Source organism: Chiloscyllium punctatum, chromosome 5, assembly GCF_047496795.1.
Source record: "Chiloscyllium punctatum isolate Juve2018m chromosome 5, sChiPun1.3, whole genome shotgun sequence".
In the NCBI taxonomy this organism is placed as follows: Eukaryota; Metazoa; Chordata; class Chondrichthyes; order Orectolobiformes; family Hemiscylliidae; genus Chiloscyllium; species Chiloscyllium punctatum.
The window spans coordinates 97,912,880-97,938,454 of record NC_092743.1 but is presented as its reverse complement, the minus strand read 5'-3'; the positions used below and the strand labels follow the sequence as shown (position 1 = coordinate 97,938,454).

Genomic DNA, 25,575 nt, shown 5'->3' with positions numbered 1-25,575 from the left:
CCTCACAATTATTATATGCTAACAAAAACACAGCATCCAATGTCTGACTAAATTAATAGACATGATAATTTCACACCAAAGGAGTACATTATTTCATCTAAGTGCTATCTGCTCCATCACAAAGGGTCATACCACAGCTGTGGCAACCTCCATGTTATTATGAAGTTCAATGATAGAATCCCTTTGCCATCTAAGCACTTACCTTTAGGCTAGCAATGGCTGCAGGCAAAACCAGTGCCACCCATGATAAAGGACTTACCCAGTGTGCAGAAGATGGAGTAGCTTTGAGATGAGTGGTAATCAGCTGCAGCCACTACAGCAGCTTGCTTTTTTTTTTAATGTCCCCAGCTAACTTTCTGCCAAATCTTCTTATCCATTTCTTTCACCTTCTGCCTTTGTCCTGGTGAAACAAAAAGGGCTCGGCAGTCTGATTTCTTGTCATCAAGAATCACGTTTGTAAAGTTAAAGACAGTTGTAGTTGATGGATTTCTGGTGTCAAGGATTTAGAGTCTCGGAGCTGTGAGACAATATATTAACCACATCCCATCATCTGCTAATCACATTACAGTTTAAATGAGCATTTGTAATTTCACCCATCAATGATTTATTTCATCACTGAAGAACAATTACTCGTCTCACATATATTCCAACCACAATATTATTTTCAGTTGAGAAGGAAAGTATGAAAAAAATTGAATTTTCATACACATAAATGGCAATATTCCTTCTGTTGAAATTATAATTTTTAAATCACCAGCCTTCAGACTACCTAATGATCAGATATTCAAAGAATGAATTACTTGATTTTCTTTCGTTGTTTCTGCTCAATCCAAAGTAAATTCTGTATTTCTGCAGTATTATTTTTCCAGCAAGTGTAGAATTATTTTTCCAAATTAAAAAATAATCCTGTTTATTTTTCTTACAATTCATTAAAGTGGTAGCCCATTAGTGTGCTGCCTCATATTGGCTTCTTCTTTGAAAACAAACAAAATGTGTTTTGGCCAGGAAGCAAATGGAAGTAAAGGAGGCATCCAAGATTATGACTGAGAGGAATTTGTGGAGTTTTTTTTAACAAAGTCAAAGTCTTTTATCCTTCCAATCTGATTGGTTCTGGGTCGGTGTAACAAAGGGAGCAGAGTGCATTCCCAACAAACTGATAAGTGTTTTACCTATTTCAAAGGAAAGTAACTAATCCTAAAATGACCACATTAATGTGCAGTGCTAGAATTCCCTGATAGCAGCAGTAAGGTAGAGGAGAAAATGTGGTTCCCCTGGAAAAATACTATATTGGTAACATTTGTTTAGTTGCAAAGGAACACACACATCACTTTTCTTTATTCAGACTGGGATATTTTAGCTCTTATAATATAAAGCCACCATGTGGCAATTGTGGGTGTACAATTAACAGATTAGAGTGATAAAGAGGTTCAACTCCTGCAGGCAGGCAATAGCAAGGCAACCTCCCTGGGGCCCTATGGGTTGGAGTGGGGCGTACCATCAATGCTTAGGTCAGATAATCTCTCCCCTACCCTCCCCTCCTCCTCTGTGCCCTGGAGCACCTTACAAATACCTGCTGTATATTCTGGTCCAACATTAGGCCATGGCTATGACACAGAGATACAAAGACTCCTAAACAAAAAGCTCTGCTTTAAAAAGTGACATCTGTTAAACCTGCTCACAAACGAGCATTCGAGGATTGCAGGTTACAGTGACAATACTGGATGTGGAAGAAATCAGATTGCATTCAGTTATTGTTATAGAACTGATGGCCTTACATTCATCCTTAAAAGCAATTTTGTCATAAACTTAACCCTGAAGGTACAATTTTGCCATATACAGGTCTGATCTTGTTTTCTTATTTATGCAAAAGCTTCTTCAAACAGCTTTCTCAGTGCTGATGGAACACCCGCAGCATTCACAGCTCACTCCTGTCTGAGAACAATGGAGTTCTAAAGAGGGATTTAAGTCAAACACTGTGATGCCAATTTCGTAATAGGACAGATTCAGGAAGTGTGCTTGATGTCACAGAAGTAATCCGACTCGAAGGAGGCATGCACATGTTGGTAAGTAATGAACAAAGCAATTCAACCTCAGTGGAAATCACTGAATTGATAAATTGAGCATTTCTGATTTTTAAAAAATATCACTCCCAGGCTGGCATTTATTGTTTTAATTAGTGTCTGACCTGTGAACATTGTACTTTGTGCAAGGTATCTACTTACTGAAAATATCAGTCAGCATGAATAACTCAGAAGTGCAAGTTGAATACATAATGTTCCTTGTGCCCAGCAGTGGGCACGAGGTACATTGTCTTAACTGCAAAGTTATTTTATCCTGATAACTCGTCAGCTACAGGGATTGTAAAGAGCTAAGAGGATGTTGTATTTTATCATATATTTTACCCCAATCATGTATACATCACAATAAGACTTACATGCAAATTTAAGCGATATAATCCACACACAGTTTACAAAATACTAGACATGTACCATTGCCTGTTAATGACTGTATCACAGACCTCATTGAACTGCTATTTAACCTGACAATTAGCTACAAGAAAATTAAAGTGAGAATTCATTGAAATAATTGTTAAATTGGCAAAAATACAGAATGTTAATTTAAACTGAGACTGTATTGAACAATCTGACGAGCACACAGGAAGCAACGAGTTACCAGATTGACCTTAAAGTATCAAAAGTAGAGGAACTGAGTGGCATAGTGGGTCAGGACACTCTCCTTTCACCTCAGGGGATCTGGGATCAAACACAGCTTAAAGTGATGTGATGAAAGACTCCTCTCTGACAGGAGTTAAGAGTTCTAATTGTACTCCATTCATACTTGCCACTATGAAAATTGGTACTGAAACCAATATAAATGCTGATGCAATTGAATATCATTTTCAAAACCTATCCTTTATTTTTGACAACAGGATGCCTTTAGTTAGTATAATATTGAGAGGCACTTGGCATCCTTTCACCTTATTTCTCAATCACTGAAATCAAAATAAATGATGTTTAATGTTTTTGTATAGGTCATTACTTCATTGTGCAGAACTGAACAATGGTACAAATACAAGACTGAAAATTGGATTGGTAATGAATGCCAACATGGAGAGCACAAATGCAGAGGACAATCCTGACTATTACAAAGTATAAATAGCTGCCATTGAACTCTTAATATAGACCACATTGGAAGAAATCTCCTGGCAGTTAATGAAAATTTTTACATAATAAAGGGCGCTACATTATGGTCTTTTCGATGAGGTATTAAACTAAGGTTATGTCTGTAATCCCAGGTAAGGGTAGAAGATTATTAGAAAGCAATATTCAAATAGGAGCAATCTCCCAGTATCCTGTTAAACAAGCATCCTCCAATCAATACCATCAAAATAAATTAGCTGATCATATATCTCACCGCTGTTTGTGGGAACTTGCTGCCATCATTCCAACATTACAACAGTGACTGCAGCACATACATACCTGAACAGCTGGAAGCACATGGAACAACTCAAGGTTGTGACAAGTATTATGTAAATTAAAGTTTTCTTCTTTCTTCCATGGAAGATACAGCAATATCTTTGGCTTAGGAGCAAAGAGAATTACAAAACAAAAGCAAATAAATCATTTCATTAAAAGCATAACCTACATGGTTGCAGCTCTTTAAGGTGGTACTGCTTAAAGGCACCACATCTAAGTAACGTCCACTACAAGAGCATTAACAGTGAAATGGAAAGTGGTGACTGGTTTAAAGGTGTAAATTGATCATTATAATTGACCTAAATATCTAATGAATTAATGTTGATCAATTTTTTTTAAATTCCTCCATTCACTACATATGCAAAAAAGTTTCCAATAGGAAATGGTGAAAAGATAATTTTTAAAAACCCTCCAAATTAGATTGATCTGTTTTTTCAATTACAGCAATCTGAGAACAACTACTAAACACAAGACAAAGCAATTTACTCAAGAAATTATTTCCTCTCATTCAACATGCCTATCACTTGTTCATTTCTAAGTCAGCAATGAAATTATATCGCACCGAAGTCAGCCATTCAGCCTATATACTTGTGTAATCTCAGAAATTTGCTACCTAATTGTTCCCAATCCCCTGCAAATGTTTTCCTTTTCCCTGTTCTCTTTTGAAAGTTCTGATTGAATCTTCTTTTACTGTTGTCAAGCAGTGCACTCCAGATCAGATTGACTGACTAACAATAAAATATTACCTACATAGCTGAATACAAAGAGTGAGAAATTCCTTTTGTCTAGCCATGTAAAAAGAAATCACACATTATAGGAGGGGAATGTGGAATCTGGATCAAAACTTGGTTCCACCAAGTCTTGGTCTTTTTATGCTTCCGTTCATGATTCTAGCAGAAGGAAAGGAGAGTGGTAGTCTGTCCCATTTGTAATTCAGGAACAAGTAGGACTGATGTGCTGACATTAGGCATGTTAGCCTTCACTGGCTCTATTCCATGTGTCCCCACTGTACAATATGCTTGCTGAAAGCATACATGCAGTGTGTTCTTGGATCTGGTGAAGTGGGTCCAGTAGTTTAACAGATATGGATTTTGCCATTGAAAGATGACCACAGAACCATTGTTACCAGGTTGGTACTTGGCAAACTGTTACCCAACTATCCTGCCCTCTGTATTGGGATGACAGTCCCAGTTACACACAGACAACATGGAAGTTTTACCAAAATAATGGAAGGTTGCTAAACTTAGGACTTGCTTGTCAATGGAAAATCTAATTCAGATCTGAATAGAGGAATTAAGGGCTACGGGGAGAACGCTGGTAAGTGGAGCTGAAATGCGCATCAGCCATGATTGAATGGCGGAGTGGACTCGATGGGCCGAATGGCCTTACTTCCACTCCTATGTCTTATGGTCTTATGGAATAACCTCATTGTTTCAGTCTCCACCAAGACTAGTAAAGTTAAAAATCTCACAATACCAGGTTATAGTCTAACAGGTTCACTTTGAAGCACTAATTTTTGGAACACTGCTCCTTCATCAGCTTCCAAATAAACCTGTTGGACTATAACCCGGTATTGTGTGATTTTTAAATTTGTACACTCCAGTCCACACCTCCAAATCATGACAGACTAATAAACCTCTGATAGAAAAATACACTTCTCATTTCCATTTAGAAGCAAGACTTCTTATTTTTAAACTGTGTCCTCTAGTTCTTGTCATTCTCGCATTGTCTCAGAATCCATTCTGTCAAGTCTTCTCAGGAATTTATATTTCGTTAAAATCATCTCTAATTATTCTAAGCTCATTGATTCAAGGACTAACCTGTTCAACTTTTCTTCATAAGATATGCCCTTCATTCCAGAGATGAGTTGAGTAAACCTTCTCTGAGTTACTTCTAATGCAGTTAGTTATATTCCTTTTCAAATAAGAAGAACAAAATAATACATAGTGCTTCAGATGTGGTCTCACCAAAGCCCGTATAACTACAATAAAATTCCCCTACTCATCTATTCCATTCCCCCTGCAATAAATGCTAACATTTGAGTTACCTACCTAATCATACTGTATATGAAAACTAACTTTTTGTGATTCATGTACCAATTACCCTTGTACTTCTAAGTTCTGCATTCTCTTTTCTATTCTTCCTGCCAAATGGACAAGTTCACTTTTCCCTACAATTATACCTTGTCTGCTAATGTTTTGCCCACTCACTTCATCTAACTATACCCCTATGCAGACTCTCCACCTCCCTGTGATGACCTAGTTATTTATTTCCTTACTTATCTTTGTGTCATTGGAAAATGTAGCTATCATACGCTCTGTCTTCACAGTCACACAGATACTGATCCTTGTGGCAATCCATTCGCTACAACTTGCCAACCTGAAAAAAAATTCGTCCCTACTCTTTGCCACCCATTAACGTACCAACTCTTTATTCACACTAATATGTTACCTTCTACAGCATGAGCTCTTATTTTGTGCAGTAACCATTGATCTGGTCATAGAGCCATATAGTCATAGAATTCTGCAGCTTAGAAACAGATCCTTCAGTCCAACTTGTCCATGCTGACCATTAATTTAGTCCCCTTTGCCAGCATTTGGCCCATATCCTTCTAAACACTTTCTATTCGTACACCTACCCAGACACCTTTTAAATGTTGCAGTGGTACCAGCATCCACCACTTCCTCTGGCACCTTATGCACTGCCCTCTGTGTGAAAAAGTTTCCCCTTAGGTCCCTGTTAAATCTTTCCCCTCTGACTGTAAATCTACGCCCTCTAGTTTTGAAATCCCCTACCCTGGGGAAGAGACCTTAGCTATTCACCTTAACCATACCCCTCATGATTTTATAAACCTCTATTAGGTTGCTTCTCAGCCTCTGACCTTCCAGGGAAAATAGCCCCAGTCTATCTAGCCTCTCCCTAGAGCTCAAACCCTCCAACCCTGGCAACATCCTTGTAAATATTTTCTGAACTCTTTAGGAGGGAGAGCAGAATTGTACACAGTATTCCAAAAGTGGCCTAACTGATGTCCTCTACAGCTGTAACATGACCTCCCATCTCCTATACTGAACACACTGACCAATAAAGGTTCTTGTATATAATAAAATTTGTTTTATAGTCATAGGGTCATAGAGATGTACAGCATGTACAGTGCAACTTTTCTTTGCCAACTAGATATCTTTAATAAATCTAATCGCATTTGCCAACATTTGGTCCATATCCCTCTAAAAACCTTCTTATTCATATATCCATCCAGATACCTTTTAAATGTTGAAATTGTAACAGTTAGGGAATATTAAAATTATGAAATGGACTTTGTAAAGCTAATGTGTTTTTAGAATCACATAGCATGGAAACATACCTCCTAGATTATATCAAACATTTTTTTTGGAAATTCAAACAGACCACATCCACAGATTCCCCCTTATCCACCTCACTCATTACTTTCTCAATATACTCAAACAAATTAGTTAAACACAATTTCCTTTTCATAAAACTATATTGGCTCTGCCTGATCACATTATGATTTATGAAGTATCCTATCACAAATTCCTTCATCGTAGATTCTAGTAATTTTACTCTGACAGATATTAGGCTAACTAACAAGTACTTTCCTGTTTTCTGTCTTCTTCCTTTCTTGAATAGTATGTTACATTAACTACTTTCCAAACTGCTGGATCCTTCCAGAACTAATGGTTTTTGGAAAGTTATAATCAATGCCTCTACTAATTTGATGGTCACTGCTTTTAAAACCTGAGGAAACAGGCCATCTGGTCCTGAGTAGCTATTACATTTAGATGTGATAACTTTTCCAGCACCTCTTTGTTGGTAGATTAGATTAGGTTCCCTACAGTATGGAAACAGGCCTTTCAACACAACATGTCCACACCAACCCACCGAAGAGTAACCCACCCAGACCCATTTCCCTCTGACAAATGCACCTAACACTATGGAAGAATCAGGATAGCCAATTCACCTGACCTGTACATCTTTGGACTGTGGGAGGAAACCAGAGCACCCGGAGGAAACCCATGCAGACACGGGGAGAATGTGTAAACTCCACACAGATAGTTGCCTGAGGCTGGAATCGAACCTGGGATCTTAGTGCTGTGAAGCAGCATTGCTAACCACTGAGCCATTGTGCCACCCTTAATGGTGACTTTTTTCATTTCTTCCTTCCCTAATTTTAAGTGTCTTGTGAAGTCTCCTAAATTGTCCTCAGTGAAGACAGACGCAAATACTGGTTGAATGTCTCAGCCAAGTCCTTGTTTTTGATGATCAATTTGCCAGACTTGTTCTCAAGGGGATCAACATAACCTTTAATTGCTCTTTTCCTATTTAAATAGTTGTCGAAACTGCTTTTATATTAGTAGCTAGGTTTCTCTCATGCTGTAAATGTTCCAGCAGTTTAGACATTCCTTGCTGGTCCTTACAATCTATTCAATGTTCTGACCTATCACTAATCTTTACTGAACTGTGCAGTGTTCTTTTCAATCTGATTTTATCCTAAACTTTCATAGTTACCCACGGATGCTCCCTCTTTGTCAATGAATTTTATTTTGTCACTGGGATAAATCTTTGCTGACAGCTTTTAAAAATCTGCTACCTCATCTGTATTATCCTAAATTTTAACTAGTTTCCTGGTTCATTTTAGTCAGTCTGCATTCACACTGTTACACTTCTCTTTACTTAAGTTTAAAGCACTATTCTTAGAACTGAACCGTTCCTTTTTAACATGAAATGCCACCATCTTATGACTGCTGTTACCTGGAGGCTACTTTAGATGAATTATTGATAAATCTGCTCTAAGAAATTATTCCAGAATTTATTTTTCTAGATTATCCTTATCAATCTGATTTTTGCAATTTACATGTGGAATATAGACACGATTGTTGTGGCACTTTCTTACACGCCCCATTTAATTCTTCCTCTTACAGCGTAACTACAGTTTGGGGGCCTATAAACTACTCCCTCAAGTGACCTATTACCTTTCCTAGCACTTATCTGTATCTAGCTCTTATAAATCATTGCACGACAAAGATCCTTAATTCACCCAAAGAGCATTAGTGAACCAGATGGAATTTTTAAAATTATAATGGCTACACTGCACCATGAGACTAACCTGCAATTCGAGATTTTCATTGAATTCAAATTTCACCATCAGCTGTGGTGAGACTTAAACTCATGTCCTCACAACACTATCCTGGGTCATTGGATTTATAGTATAGTGACAATACCACTACACCACAGCTTCCCCTGAAAGGAAGATTGTAAGGAGTTTAGTAAAAATTCCAGACAACAGCCCCAAAGAGGTTATTTTAAGCTATTTTAGTTTAAGCTCTGTTGTATGAAACTCAAGAAGAGGCTCTCAGTTTCTCAAGACTGGAAATTAAGCCATAGCTAAATTAAACCCTATACAGGTTAGAGAGAATGGAATTTTCTCTGGTGTGAGTAGTATAAAGGTATGCTTTTAGGGTTACTGGGATCATGTTTTTATTGTGTGTTTTGAAATCTTTAAAGTTATATGGAAATAACTTTGTTTATTCTATTTAATCTTCATTACTAATGAGCATGCTGTGAGGCCACATTGACCTAACTGGACTCCTCTTTCCTCTGGCTGTGTGTCCTAAGTCTGCCTCCAGAGTGCTCAGCAAGGTCTAATCTGCATTTCAACCATGTGTCAGGGTGTTATGTGAATAGTCATGTCGAGGGAAGAAAGCACGTGTTTTTTAAGGTAGCATCCATTTTGACTTCCTTGAAGCAAGGTCCATAACTCTGTCCCTTCAGGAGTCTGTGGATGTGGGAGAACACAGTGTCATGCAGATGCAGTTGCAAATTGCACAAAAGCTAGGTTTCTCTGTACTGATTGCTTTTTCTGTAATGATTGGTTTCTCTGTACTGATTGACAGAAGCAAGGGACTATACTACCAGCAGAATCAAAGTGCAACTGAACACTTTATTTAACAAAACAAAAAAAATGCAAATTAACTAACACAATCATGTATGCTCTTAGTTGGAAGCAGTGCCCTACCAAACAGCAGGTTTTTAAAAAAGCATAACAAAAAAAAGTATCAATAGTTTCTTAAGCCTGGAATCCATTTGCAGTAAGGATTCCACAGGCCTGACTCTCATCTCTCACCTTTGCTGTTATATCTTTCTGTTAGTATATAGCTTCCTAATCCATGTCACAGTCATTTTCTTGCTTATCTGAGGAGATCACTCAGTCTTCCATCTTTTCCTTTCCAAATATATCCTCTCTGTCAGTGAAGTTGAGGACCCGTGCAGGACATCATGATGTTGTGCGAGATTATCCAAAGATTGTTACCTGAATGGTTCAAACAGCTGATTCTCATTTTTTGCAGTCCTATCATCTTCTCAATGGTGGCTGCTGTTGAGGGATGTATGACAACATATCTCTCCTCAGTGGTAATCAGGAGATTTCGGCTGTAATCAGCTCCATCTTCTGGTGGTCCACATTGACTTCGGAAAGCCAATCCTCGAACCAATGAATGATATTGAAAACTTCAATCACTTATAAGTGCACCAGAATGAAGGAGTCGTAAGATCTCCCTCCATATTGTGCACAAACATGGAACATTTAGCTAGTGTGGTCACATATTAGCTGCTCGTTTGTGGTAGGGAACCCTTTCCCGTTCACAATGACAGCATTGCTCAGTGCTCTGATGGTATTATATATGCAATCTATAACACTTTGCAATTGTAGGAAACTGCTATTTCAGCAAACCCCACTGTGCTGGCTGTCTGACTCTCTGCAGATTTAGCATTAAGAAGGGGCAATTTCACATCCCTCCATCCTCTGGCTGGTGAATATGTGAGATCATGCATTTTTCAAACATAAAAATGAGCCAGAGGAAGTGGCAGAGGCAGGTACAATTATAATGTTTAAAAGACATTTGGATAGGTACATGCATAGGAAAGGTTTAGAGGGATATGAGCCAAATACAGGCAAATGGGATGAGTTCAATATAGGAAACCTGGTCAACATGGACAAGCTGGGATGAAGGGCCTGTTTCTGTGCTATATAACTCTATCAACAAAGCATTTAATATCTTCACTTCATGTGATACATATGCTAAGTTACTTCAGTTTACTTGTCATATTACATTTGTGGGAAAACAGCTCTTGTGTTTAGGTTGTGGCCAGATTGCAGTAACTATCGGAAACCACACTACAGGCCGAGGCCTGTCCTTGAGTAGCATTACAGGTGATGTACCAGTTCAACTTAATCTGCTTGATCGATGTCAGCCAGGAAATTGGTGTTAGAGTTATACAAAGAGGCAGTGACTTGTGAAAACCTTTGCTCACTGTGAAAATCCTGACAGATGCTTGGGAAAACAAAAGAATTAGATAGTTGCAAACATAAAACTAATTCAAATACTTTATAGTTTTGTAAATGGAACGTCACAGACAACAGCCTCATTACATAATATTGTTGAAATATGCCTTTGACATTGCTCATGTGGGAAATACAAATGTCTCACTATGGTGTTAACAATATTCAACAGATATATATCTCTTATCAGATATAAGAATATTCCTGTTCTGTTGATTATCTGATGCAGCATTCAGTTATTTGGTGTTCAACTATGTGAGGCTGGTCCATGATCTATCATAACTTGACTTGACTGGTTAAGTCTAGATGTTGACTCAACAAAATAAAGAGGCCTATGTTGGGTAAGCAGAAGTGCAGACATTTTCAGGATTGCAGAGATACAACGAACTACTATAGTAACTGGCACATTGTCAGGTTGGGGGTTGGACTTTTAATTTGATGACCCTGTGGAGTTTGTGGGAGGGAGAAGGTTGGCCCAGTAGTACGTGGGAAACTCAGAGTTGTGTGTGCAATGAAAGTTAGTTGCCTTTTAATCCAATGTCTGAACTCTGGACTTTCCAGCCAAATTGATTGAGTGCGTGTGACGATGACTGGTTCTTGTTGATTTCTGCTTCAGAACTGAAGGGGTCATTACAAAGATGACTGTTGATGGGTCCTGGAGGTTGGAATGGATGGAGAATGGAGTCCCAACCTTCCAAATGGTGAACATGCCCAGGATATGATGCTGGAAGCTGTAATGTTTAGCAGGGAGATGGTGTTCCCAATTTGCAGGTGAAATCAGGATGGTACAGCCAAAAGTAGCTCGGGAGGTGAACATCAGGGGTATCTTTTAATTTTCACTTATGGAAGGTAGATGCTGTTGGCTGGCTAGCATTTATTACCCATCCCTAGTTGTCCTTGAGAAGATGGCGGTGAGTTGTCTTCTTGAACCACTGCTGTCCTGTGAGTAGATCTAAATTGCCCTTACGGAGGGAGTTCCAGGATTTTGTCCCAGAAATATTGAAAATGTGACCATATATGTGGTGGTATTCTCACAGGTACTGTGACATGTTTACCTACATCCTAACATGTGTATCACAGCAACCGCCTCATTCTTCCTACTCATGCTTACTCCTACACATGGCTACTCACACCAACATACCTTGCAGGTACATACACACACCCCCCACCCCATGTGTGCTGACACTGCCCTCTGTCCAACCACCATTCACATGGCCCTTCACATTTTTGCAATGTTCTGCCTCTTACTCATAGTCAGTCTTAATGAATGTTATGCATCAATTCATTCAGCACATTCCGTTATCCTCATTCAGACGTCACTTCTTTCACTCCTTGCAGTAGAAGGGAGTAAAGATACCAGAGAGAAGCAGAGATACTGAGATGGTCTTCCATGATCTTGTATTAAAATCAGCAGAGAAGGAAACGCTGTAGACCAGTGGATTCTGGGCGTGTTTCAGCCTTGGAGACAGAGATGGGGGGCATTTCCCCCAACTCCTACTCTCCAGTTGCCTGGCAACAGAATTAACTGTTGGATGATCATTTATACTGGCTTGATGTCAGCAGTGGATGAAATATGGTCATGTTCAGAATGAGTGCATTTGTACATTGGACAATTTTAAGTCATGTCTTTGATCTCCCACCAGACCACCAAATGGTACACAGGGATGATGATGATGATTTATTAGGAAAGCAGATAGTTTTGTTCTCACTTGTTGGCTCACACATTACCAGTGAGCAAGTGCAGATGGTAGCATCAGGCACAGCAGTTCACAGTCCACCTCAGAATTCACAAGATACTTCAAGCTCCACTTAGCTGAATACATATTCTATACCTCAGCAGTTGATGAACAGAATGGGTGGAATCTTACTATGTTTCAATAAAGTATAATTTTATTTAGCTTCCAGGACAGATTTTCTCCACGGGATCGAGTGAGGTTTCCCATGCTATTATCTCAAACTCACCTCACTAAACACCTATCATGCTCCCATGATGCTCCACTCATCTGATACTAGCTCAACTTTCCCACTTACCAGAGCCAGACGTCTCACTTTCAGGATATCCCAGGATCACTGACATGGTGCCATCTTTGGAAGGCCATTGTGGACCCATTCAAACGCTGGCAGTCCAAAGCTGCCCAAGATTTGTGACATCTGCCTGAGACATGGCAGATCAGGGGAAATTGGTGTCATGCTTGGTGGACAGGGGCTTGGAGATACTGAATGGACTTTGAGGTGGAGAGCAAGGGTGTCCTCTTCTGGCAGAGGATACCATGACTTCCAACCCTGTCAGCCTTGTCTGAGTTTGCTCCTGGGTCAGTGAGGACTCAGCCATCTGGAGAAACACCTAGGAGTGTAGGAAGCAACATTCCCTCTAAGGTGCACGCACATGCAGAGACTGCATGTTTTTGCCCATGAGAATTGGTGTTGGCGTGATAGCAGCATTGACTTCTTCTTTCAGAAATCTCTGCTGCACATGGACCTCAGAAATCCACACAGACATTGAGAAAATTGGAGTGAATTCTAGTACGAGGAAAGTCAATGACCTTCTTTGTTCCATCATGATAAGTGCCATTATTTTCTCTCCAATATCTTACACTTTTACTCTATCTCTGCTTACTGTGCCCATCTACCACTAAGGTTCATGCTCTGTGAGTCACACTGGTACATGCAACATCTTCTGTCCCGCAGTGTTACCTATCAAACCAATGGCCCCCACATACATGGCCTATGTGCTACCTATTCACTCAGTTGGGCAACCTCATTACCTTTCCCCACCTGCATTAACACTAACAGCCGTGTCACTGACTTAGATCTGACTCAAACTCTCCATTTCTCATGTTCCAGGAGAATCAATACACAATATAACAAAAATGAGCCAAATAAGGTCATTGGCAAGGGTGCCCGACATTCAGCTGCTCATCTGTGATGTGGAGAAGATTCTGACCTGACCACCCCCCTGTGGTGAATGATTGCACTCAAACCCTTGAACTAATGTTATCGGCTGCCTTTAACTTACGGTGCCCGTATCTCTAACTGATGGGTATCATCCTTGACTTGAGTAAAAACTACTCCCCGTAATCTTTGAGAAATGGTCATTTGCTTGAAGTGCATGCAGTGTGTTTGTTCTGTTAGCCACTGGCACATAGTGCAGGTGTGTGATTGATATAGTACTGTGCTCCACAGTAACACATCCACCCCCTTGACCAATAGCTGTTGATAAATATTTCAAGCTACCTGGTTTTGTGTCTGCACTAAAAGCCAAGTCATGTTAGAAGTAATGACTGCCAATTAGCTCTGGCTGTCAGGGAAAAGCAGTAAAAGGCAAGGCAAAGTTGGAATGCTGTGAGCATTCAGGTAGGCAGCAAGTGAATGTGCACTAAGAAAGCAAGTGCACAACCCTGAGGTGCAGTCAGGTCCAATTCACGATAGGGGTGGCTATCCCTGTGTCCATTAGTGTCCTTGCAGCAGCCTTTCAATGATACTTGGTAATGTGTTCTTAAGTGCAGCATCAAAGTGCAGAAGCATAAGTGAATCGGAGAGTGCCATGATGGTGTGGAGAGATTGGCAAGTGTTGGATGCCAGCATCTGTGGATGTTGGGTATGTGTGGTCATTGACTATGGAACATATCCTGAAATGTTGATGCTGGGTGTCAAAAATGGAGACTTGGAGGAGAAGGCGGTGAGCTGGAGTCACCAGATCAGATCATTGCTTTGATTTTTGTGTCGGGATTCTTAATATCTAGTTTCTATCTGGTGGGTGATAGAACGATACATATTCATGAGGCAGGATTAAATAATAACAAAGGTGATCATCAGCGATAATCCCTGTTAAGAGGTTTCTTGCCAGTCATGAATGAGGCTCTTGTCTCAGCATCTCGAACTTGGTTGGACAATGTGACTTGTTGCTCCCAATTTGACTTCTCCCATATTTCTCGCTATAGACATTCAGGACCTGGGAGGATACCTTCCAATATTTCTGAAGTAGCAGCAGAGAATGTATGATGTAAAAGTAGGTGATTCCAGATGCACTGAGCAGACAATTTGGAGGAGTATTCGCAAGCATTATTCACATGGCATCACAGACGTTTGTGATGATGTTTTTGTCTGCAAGGGTCATCAATCATGTTCTAAGGGGATATCCCCTTGTTACTGAGCCAGGCAAGGTTGCCTTGAGGTGCCAAGTGATCAGGGAGCATGAGCAATCGCTGGATGAAAGCTGGCTGGAAATTGTGCACATTGTGTTTCCTCATCTTGTGGTAGCAGCTGAACATAAATGGAAACGGCATTCACCAACAGTCCTGGTGGCCTGGAGGTACTTCAGTTGGTACAAGAGTTCAGTCAACATTTGTGGGAAGTCAGTCAAAACAGTGAACCTGACTTCCAGCTCTGACTAGCATCATTTGCAGACAAAGCTAATGTAATTGGTAGCCCTGGCACAGAGTCAGTAACCTATTTTATGTGTTTGTGTGCTGTCAACTATAAGATCTTGCAAATGTCTCCATGTAGCTGACAGTGTCTTTCAGAAGTTAAAGCAAACATCCATTGGAGTGTGTCAATATTCATGATGAACATCCCCAAAACAGATAAGTTTGATTATGATTGAAGTAGACAAAGTTTTGAAGTCAATCTAACCACAGATAGGTCACACAATGTGGGCTTTTATGATACCACGAGAAGGAAAAGGGTTGCTTTAATTTACCAATCCTGTAAGGTCATGATACTTCATCTTGCTGAACTCAAATGAAAAGATTAGGGAAAGAAAGAAGCTTTAAAGAAACAGAATAGAATCAAAATGATTTCTGACCACTAACAAGGAAGAAGCACTTTGGGTTTCATCAAAACCTTTCCATTGATTTACTGTTATGCCAATATAAATTAGATATCGATAGATTCCCAATTCTCTTATTTGTTTCTCGACAAGGGATAATTCAATGAGATTGTGCTGAAGCTGTTTGAAAACACCTGGCATTTAATAGATGATAAACAGTACGTGAGATCTATCTGTTAGTTCAATTGTAACGTAATAGCGGATACACATTTTCTATCCAAACAACCACAGTATCTTTCACTAAAGGTTTGCTTTCCTAACATTATGATCATTTGTCTTCCAGAGTGAACATTATTGTGCATTCATGACATGGAGCACAGTAATACGCAAAACCTCTGCTAAGGCAGACTTACATATAAATAAAGATATTTCAAATTGCGAATCTGCTTTAAAGAATCATGAACTATTTGGGGAGCTTTTTAGGTGGCACAGAAGGTAAATGTGCTTCCTAGTGCAGAGTAAGCCAAAGAATACAAAAGGACATCCCAAGTCTGGAGTGATTGGATCTCAGCTCAGATAGTGACATTGCCATGAAAATTAACCTTGGGATACTTGCACTGCAGCTGAGAGAAAAGTCAGCCAACTTTCCTATTGCTAACAGCTAGCCAGTGATATGTGTGGTTAAGGGGGAAGATTAGCATTACAGTTATGTTTAACCCTTCACCCCCTCCTTAGAAGACACCCAACACTGGAGCTCACACATCATGAATGACGATTTGAGTAACATGATAAAACTGCTGGTTCTGATGTCAGCCAGGATTATGGTCAATATGAGAAAAGGGGAGGCAATTTGAAAAACAATTGTTGTTTTTGAAACAAGGGAAAAATATGCAACATAATACCAAGTAGATCTTGAAGTTTCAGTGCTGTATGACTTATATAGTCAGCATTCATAAACACGTGTCACAAAGAAATACGTACAGTGCATTCAAACAATTTGATCCTGATCAGATGGGCCAAATGGGCTGAGAAGTGGCAGATTAAGTTTAATTTAGATAAATGTGAGGTGCTGCATTTTGGGAAAGAAAGTCTTAGCAGGACTTATACACTTAATGGTAAGGTCCTATTTGCTGAACAAAGAGACCTTGGAGTGCAGATTCATAGTTCCCTGAAAGTGGAGTCGCAGATAGACAGGACCTTATTGGTCAGAGTATTGAGTACAGGCGTTGGGAGGTCATGTTGTGGCTGTACAGGACATGGGTTAGGCCACTGTTGGAATATAGTGTGCAATTCTGGTCTCCTTCCTATCGGAAAGACGTTGTGAAACTTGAAAGGGTTCAGAAAAGATTTACAAGGATGTTGCCAGGGCTGGAAGATTTGAGGATAGGGAGAGGTTGAATAGGCTATGGCTGTTTTCCCTGGAGTGTTGGAGGCTGGGGGTGATTTTATAGAGGTTTATAAAATCATGAGGGGCATGGATAGGATAGGATAGAATCAAAATGATTTCTGACCTGGGGTGGGGGAGTCCAGAACTCGAGGGAATAGAGAGAGGGGAAAGATATAAAAGAGAACTAGGAGGGTGGTATGTGTATGGAAAAAGCTGCCAGAAGAAATGGTGGAGGCTAGTACAATTGCAACATTTAAAATGCATCTGGATGGATATATGAATATGAAGGGTTTGGAGGGATATGGGCCAGGTGCTGGCAATTGGGTCTAGATTGGGCTGGGATATCTGGTCGGCATGGACGAGTTGGACCGAAGGGTCTGTTTCCATGCTGTACATTTCTATGACTCTATGGCTCAAAACTTGAGTTATTTTTAATAGCTGTAGAACAAGGTCAGTAATGAACTTATCGTGATCCATCAATTGGCATAGTGTGGTGGAAAATGATTCCATCGATTACAACATCTTTATCATCAAACTACATGGTATTGATCGAGATAGAATGTAGGTCAATTAATTTCTGGGTAAAAATGCCCAATTAAAGGAGTGATTCAGCTTTGGTAAAGTTGCTAATAATCCTTGGATGTTGTTGTTGTGATTTAAAGATTCCACTGTACATTCTCATTTGGTGTGTTAACTCACAACTTTACCCCAGTAACATAAATGAACTTAATTAAATCTCATTTTTACCTTTTACTTTGCTCATAAATTTTCTCTGCAAATTTTCTCTCTCCCATGAGGTGTTGGCAGATGGCTCCAAGAGCACCCTCTGCAAACAGAGAGAAAAAAATTGATTTGACATATTATTGTCATATGAATCCAGGTATAGTGAGAGGTTGTTTGTTTTGCATACAAGCAGATCATATCATACAAAGTGCATTAAGGTAATAGAACAGAATGAAGAATGCAATGTCATAGCTGCAAAGAAAATGCACGATATTTCAATTTAAAATTTGAGAGGCCCATTCAAAAGTCTGATAACAGCAGCGAAGAAGCTGTTCTTCAATCTGTTGGTAAGTGTTTTTTAAGCATTTGTATGTTCTGCCTGATGGAAGAGATTGGAAGAGATTATAGCGGGTGGGTAGGGCCTTTGATTATGTTGGCTGCCTTCGTGAGTCATTGAGAAGTATAGATGGAGTCAATAGATGGAAGGTTGGCTTGCATGATGAGCGACCATAATCTCTGCCTTGTTATGTACGATGCCACCTTCATTATAAAGTCCTATCCACATTTATTACAAATTACCACATCGTAATTATATCCTTCCACTTGTGGTAACATAATAACATTATTGTTTGTTTTCCAGCTCCCTGCCTCTTTCGTAATAAACACTTCTTCTTTGAATTCATTTTCTTCTGTTTATCTGGGAGGAATTTTAGGACTGTGCACCCACAATTTTTAAAGCATTTATTTTACTGGATGAAAAATTATATGCAGCTATTTTATGGCATCTGGTTAAAGCAACATCTTGATGTTAAAATACTCATCCTTGTTTCGAAATTCCTCCACAGTCTTTGCATCTCCATAACTCCACAACCTCCTCTAAATCTCAGTATTTGCACTGCTCTATTTCTAACCATTTGAGATCATGATTTTAATTGCTCTGTCACAACTGGCTATATCTAGGTCTGCCTAGGTCCAAAGCTTTGGGACTCCTTTTCTAAACATCCTTGTCTTTACTTTCTCCTTTAAATTAATGCATTGGTTTTAATTTTCCAAAATTCATCAGATTCAGGGAAAGTTCCTTTAGATTGGAAAATAGCTCACGAAACTTCTTTATTTGAAAAGTGAGAGAGGCAGCAACAGGAATCTACAAGCTGGTTAGCTTAACATTCATAAGGATAGGGTTAGAAGCAATTATCAAAGAATTTATAACAGAACACTTGGATAATGTCAAGGTAATCAGGCAGAGCTAACATGGTTTTGTCAAGGAGAAATCATGTTTAACTAATTTATTGGAGTTCTTTGAAGTTGGGAGGTCATGTTGCGGCTGTATGGTGCATTGGTTAGGTAAAAACAAGGTTAAAAACAATGAATGCAGATGCTGGAAACCAGAGTCTGGATTAGTGGTGCTGGAAGAGCACAGCAGTTCAGGCAGCATCCGAGGAGCAGTAAAATCGACGTTTCGGGCAAAAGCCCTTCATCAGGAATAAAGGCAGAAAGGCTGAAGTGTGGAGAGATGACATGGTTAGGCCACTTTTGCAATATTGTGTGCAATTCTGGTCTTCGTCCTTTGGAAAGGATGTTGTGAAACTTGAAAGGGTTCAGAAAGGATTTACAAGGATGTTGCCGCGATTGGAGGATTTGTGCTACAGGGAGAGGCTGAATAGGCTGGGGCTGCTTTCCCATTGGAGGCTGAGGGGTGATCTTCTAGAGGTTAATAAAATCATGAGGGTCACAGACAGGATAAACAGACAAGGTCTTTCCCTGGGGTGGGGGAGCCCAGAACTAGTGGGCATAGGTTCAGGATGAGAGGACAAAGATATAAAAGGGACAGATGGTGATGCGTGTATGGAATGAGCTGCCGGAGGAAGTGATGGAAACTGGTACAATTACAGCTTTAAAAGGCAGCTGGATGGGTATATCAATAGGAAGGGTTTAGAGGGCTATGGGCCAAGTGCTGGCAAAGGGACTAGATTAGGTAGGATATCTGGTTGGCATGGATGAGTTGGACTGAAGGGTCTATTTCCATGTTGTACATCTCGATAAGTCTATGCCTCTAAGTAACATGTGCTATAGAAGTGGGGGAGCAGCGAATGTATTGTACGGAGATTTCCAAAAGGCATTTGATAAAGTGCCACACCAAAAGTTATTTTTGTGGAAAATAAAAACTCATGGTATAGGGTTAATATATAGGCATGGATCAAAGATTGTTTGCTAACAGGAAGCAGACAGTAGGAATAAGTGGGTCTTTTTCAGGCTGGTAGGATGTCAGGAATGGTGTGCTGCAGGGGTCAACTGTTTATAATTTATATAAATGATTTGGATGAAGGATCAAAGTTATGGTTGTTAAATCTTCTGATGACATAAAAGAAAGTACCTTGTGAAGATGATATAAGGAGCCTGCATAATGATATAGATAGGTTAAGAAGGAAGTTTATGTCAGGTATAGATAGGATGGATTGAGTGAATCCTTAGAAGAGTATAAAGGCAGTAGGAATATACTTAAGAGGGAAATCAGGAGGGCAGAAAGGCAACATGAGATAACTTTGGCAAATAGAATTAAGGAGAATCCAAAGGGATTTTACAAATACATTAAGGTCAAATGGGTAATGAGGGAGAGAATAGGGCCCCTCAAAGATTAGCAAGGCGGCCTTTGTGTGGAGCCACGGAAAATGGGCGAGATACTAAATGAGTATTTTGTATCGGTATTTGCTATGGAAAAGGATATGGAAGATATAGACTGTAGGGAAATAGATGGTGACCTCCTTTAAAAATGTCCATATTACAGAGGAGGAAGTGCTGGATGTCTTGAAATGCATGAAGGTGCATAAATCCCCAGGATCTGATCAGGTGTACCCTATAACTCTGTGGGAAGCTAGAGATGTGACTGCTGGACCTCTTGCTGAGATATTTGTATCATCAATAGTCACAGGTGAGGTGCCAGAAGACTGGAGGTTGGCTAATGTGGTGCCACTGTTTAAGAAGGGTGGTAAGGACAAGTCAGGGGACTATAGACCGGTCAGCCTGACGTCAGTGGTGGGCAAGTTGTTGGAGGGCATCCTGAGGGACAGGATGTACATGTATTTGGAAAGGCAAGGACTGGTTCGAGATAGTCAACATGGCTTTGTGCATGGGAAATCATGTCTCACAAACTTGATTGAGTTTTATGAAGAAGTAACAAAGAGGATTGATGAGAGCAGAGCAGAAGATGTGATCTTTGTGGACTTCAGTAAGACGTTCGACAAGGTTACCCATGGGAGACTGGTTAGCAAGGTTAGATCTCATGGAAGACAGGGAGAACTATCCAATTGGATACAGAACTGGCTCAAAGGTAGAAGACAGAGGGTGGTGGTGGAGGGTTGTTTTTCAGACTGGAGGCCTGCGACCACAAGGATCGGTGCTGGGTCCTCTACTTTTTGTCATTTACATAAATGATTTGGATGCGAGCATAAGAGGTACAGTTAGTAAATTTGCAGATGACACCAAAATTGGAGGCATAATGGACATCGAAGAAGGTTGCCTCAGATTACAACAGGATCTTGATCAGATGGGCCAGTGGGCTGAGAGGTGGCAGATGGAATTTAATTCAGATAAATGCGAGGTGCTGCATTTTGGGAAAGCAAATCTTATACACTGAATGGTAAGGTCCTAGGGAATGTTGCTGAACAAAGAGACCTTGGAGTGCAGGCTCACAGAGGGTGGTAAGTGTATGGAATGAGCTGCTAGAGGAAGTGGTGGAGGCTGGTACAATTGCAACATTTAAAAGGCAATTGGATGGGTACATGAATAGGAAAGGTTTGGAGGGCTATGGTGGGACTAGATTGGGTTGGGATGTCTGGTCGGCATGGACAGGTTGGACCGAAGGGTCTGTTTCCATGCTGTACATCTCTATGACTCTAAGTAAGTGGACAAGGATCTGACAAATGGAGTATTATGTGGATAAATATGAAATTGACCATTTTTGCAAAAATATTATAAATAAGCATGTTATCTACAGCCTTGTGTGAATATGTTTCAGTGACTGACTGCCACATTAGCTAATGAAAAATGTCACATGATCTGTCAGGCTACATTTCATTCTGGGATCTAACACGTTCCGTAGTACTATGAGCTGAAATCATAAGAGTGTTAATGATGTATTTGTAGATAAAGCTTTCTGTTAGGAATGTGGTTTTGTGCCCTTGATACTTATTGTTTCTCCATTTAATCCCCATGTAAATTGCTGCACCATGGCTTTATCTCCTTTATACCCTTTCTCTTGGGATATAGTCATTCACACTTGAATACCAATTTCATATAAGTGGACATGTGAATCAATTTCCATGTCCCAAATAACTTCTGTGTGCTGTGCACAGCCAGCTTGTTGAACTGTATGGTGCTTTTAAGTGCCTGCGCATGAATGCATTTTAAAGGGAATGCTACCTGTGCACAGCCTGCTTATTCCTTGTGCATTCCTTGGGACATTGGTCAGTGTCTGATCACCCACAAGAGGCCATTACAAACACATTAAAATAATTTACAAGAAAAGAGGTACTGATCTATCTAGATGATTTGCCAAATAGTGTAGTCTTATGCACAACACTATTCATTCTGGAAGACAGACAATCACAATTGTCATTACAGTAAACCTTTAGTGAAGGAATCTGCTGTTGATTAGTTGGGAAATTTGTGTCTGCTATTACATCATAATTGAACCTTCAGATGGATCCTGCATATGTTTTCTCATACATTAAATGCTACCAGGTGTTTCAAAGCAAAGTGGATAATTTCCCACTTTCCCACATTACACTCTACTTTCTTGCCAGATTAACTATTGAGCCTAAATCCATTTGCATGCTCCTCATAGTTAATGTTCCCATAGTTTTGTATTGTTACCAAATGTAGCTACATCACACTCAGTCCAGCCATAGATATAATTTTTGAAATAGCTAAAGCTCAAAGTGAGATTTTTGCAACACTTGAGACCCTTTACAGATTGAACTGTTTTTTCTTACTTTGTTTTCTGTCTGTTAATCAATCCACATGAATATACTATCCCCAGTCCCCAAGCTCTAACCTTGGGTGACACCTTTTCAAAAGCTTTCTGAAAATTGAAATATACTGTATCTAATGGTACCCTTCAACTACTATGCTTGTTCTCTCCATGTCTTTATCTTCCATCGTTTAAAGCTCGCTGAGTTATGCCATGATTTATTTTCCTTTTATCCTTTTAACATTTGTTTCCCATCTCTAACTTTCTTGGAATCGAATGGCTTGCAAGGTAATTTCAGAGGGCAGTTACATGTGGGCCTAGTAAGACTGGCATATTTCCTTTCAATAGTGGAATTCCACCAGCTACCATGGTGTGATTTGTACCCAAAGCATTATCCGAGGCCTGTGGATTCCCAGCATTACTACGCTGCCACCATCTTTCCTGATATTCCAATGGAATACTGGAAGAGTCAGGACCCTAGAACTACCTCTATCCAGAGAGACTTCATTTGTGTTGTCAGTGTTCTTAAACTCAGTAGCCTTTTACATCTGAGCTAACCCACCCTACACATTGCTTACTATACAATCACTTTCACACACAATTTCCCTTTCAAAAATCCATGTCTCTCCCTAATCATATTGTGGTTCCTAATGCCCACCCATGATAATAGATCGAAAGCTTTTCCTACTACGTTGTCCAGTTAACTGGCATTATCTCCCTGTCTATTCTCCTACTCCTTTCTTACACAGCAAGGTTACATTTGCTACCACCTAATCTATAGGGGATTGTTCTAGATCTAAGGAACTTTGAAGGACGAGCTTCCATTATCACTGAGTCACCTCTTTTCTAGGGGTTGATAGGAAGAACTTTTTAAAAAATATACTCACAAACACAATATCTGAAAAGCTGCAAAACTGCTGCTTAAATGTAGACGTTGATGAAATGCAAGGCAGAGAGACGTCAATAACATTTTTAAGTCTTATAAAAAGATTGTATACTAAATTCCTTTTAACCACGATCATCCCATGTGACTAGCCTGTCAATATCGTACTGCAGTGTAAGGTTATCCTCCTCATTATTTACCACCTCCATTTTTCAATTGTCTGTGAACATAATGATCAACATAATTCGAATCTGAATCATTAACATAATCCACAAACAACAACACTGATCCCTGTGGGATCTCACTGGAGACAGACTTTCAATCAGAAAAACACTCCTTAACCATTACCCTTTGCTTCCTACCTCTCAGTCAAACGTGGATCCAATTTGCTGAATTTCCTTGGAACCAATGGGCTGTTACCGTTGCCATCAGTCCCCCATTTGGGACCTTATCAAAAGCCTTGCTGAAGAGGAAGTAGACGACATCAAAAGTGTTTCCCTCATCTACACACCTTGTCATGTCTTCAAAAATTCAGGCTGGTCAGAACTGACCTCCCCTTAACAACGCATGCTGAGTTTTTCTTTATTAACCACTGCCTCTCCAAGTGCAGATTAGTTCTGTCTTTAGAATTGCTTTCAATAGTTTCCCCATTACTGAGGTTAGACTGACTGGCCTGTAGTTTCCTCATTTATCCCTTGCTAAATTACCCTCCCCCACACCCCTAGATCCTGCATTGTGTGATTTACTCCTAGCACAGTCAAGACATTTTCAACTATTCACACTTCACGTTAGCACTTTGCTTAGCATTTATGTCTCTCTCTCTCAATTTATCATCAACCATCTCTTTGTTTGCCTATCCCTTTTTTCTCTTTCTCTCCTTCTGTCTGGTTCCATCCCCATGTACTATGTTGACTCCCCTCCCCTGAGTCCCATCATCGGTATAAATGCCGTTGTTTCCCAGTAGCTTTCATTTCTAATGAAGCTACAGTGGACTTAAAACATTAACTTTGTTCTTCTCTCCACAGATGCTGTCAGAGCTGCAGTGCTTCACGAGCAATTTCTGTTTTTTGTGTCAAAGACTAAGGAGGATCAACGGCAGTGGACAACCTCAAGCAGCTTAAATCAGGACCACACAATGGTGGAGGTGGCAAATATCACAAGGTCATCTGGGAAAAAATACAGAATGACACTTTCCTTCAAGAACAATGTGAATACAAGTTAAAAGAGTACAAAACAGGCCATTTAAATTATCATCAAGATGAATTTGATCAATTAAATCTGGAGCCATACAAATCCTTACTGAGCTGCCTGCACCTCTGGAGCCAAACTTTGCAGACCCCTGCCCGAGGATGTGTGCATCAGGTCCAGGGAATTTGTTGAAATTAATTTCCCAAGTAAATGTTATTCCTTAATGTTAATTACTCTAACTTCCTTGCTTTTAGTCTTAACTTCTATGTTGGGATCATGGGAAGTCTGCTAGTGAACTCCTCTATTTGTTCCACCATCTGCAATAAAATGCCTGTTAAAATGCATAGCCAAAAACTGGATGTGGTAGATTTTGACTTTGTAGGACAATTTAAACAGGACCATGGAATGGAAGCTTGTTTTAACAGCTTTGCCACTTACAATTTCCATTGAAGTTCTGGCTACTGTAGCTAGCAATGTCCTCTGACATGTCACCATTAGCTATTCCTGCTTAGAACTATAGAATTAGGCAGCATAGTCTGAGAATCAGTGCCAGACCATTAAGATGTGAGGAAGCACTTCCACAAATAAAAAGTGGTAGATGGTTTGAACTCTCTTCCACAAAATGAAGGCTGGTTTGTTGCTCCATTTCACATTAAGAATCAAAGGCACTAAACCCAAGAAAGGTTGCTTTCATGATTTGGATATTCTGAGATGAGCTGACAAATTGCTTAGTGTCCTTTTTCAACATGGTTAAAAGTCTGAGATGGGACAACAATTTCTCACTAGATCAATATAACATATATTTGGCCAGCTTGAAATAGGCTGAG

At 39.8% G+C, this 25,575-nt stretch overlaps 1 long non-coding RNA gene across 1 annotated transcript; it reads left to right on the top strand.

Moving 5' to 3' along the window:
- Positions 1-1,696: 1,696 nt before the first annotated feature.
- LOC140477256 (uncharacterized) lies at positions 1,697-25,092 on the top strand. The gene is made up of 2 exons (XR_011960689.1): positions 1,697-2,063; positions 24,586-25,092. It is a non-coding gene; the product is annotated as an uncharacterized lncRNA (long non-coding RNA).
- Positions 25,093-25,575: the final 483 nt, after the last annotated feature.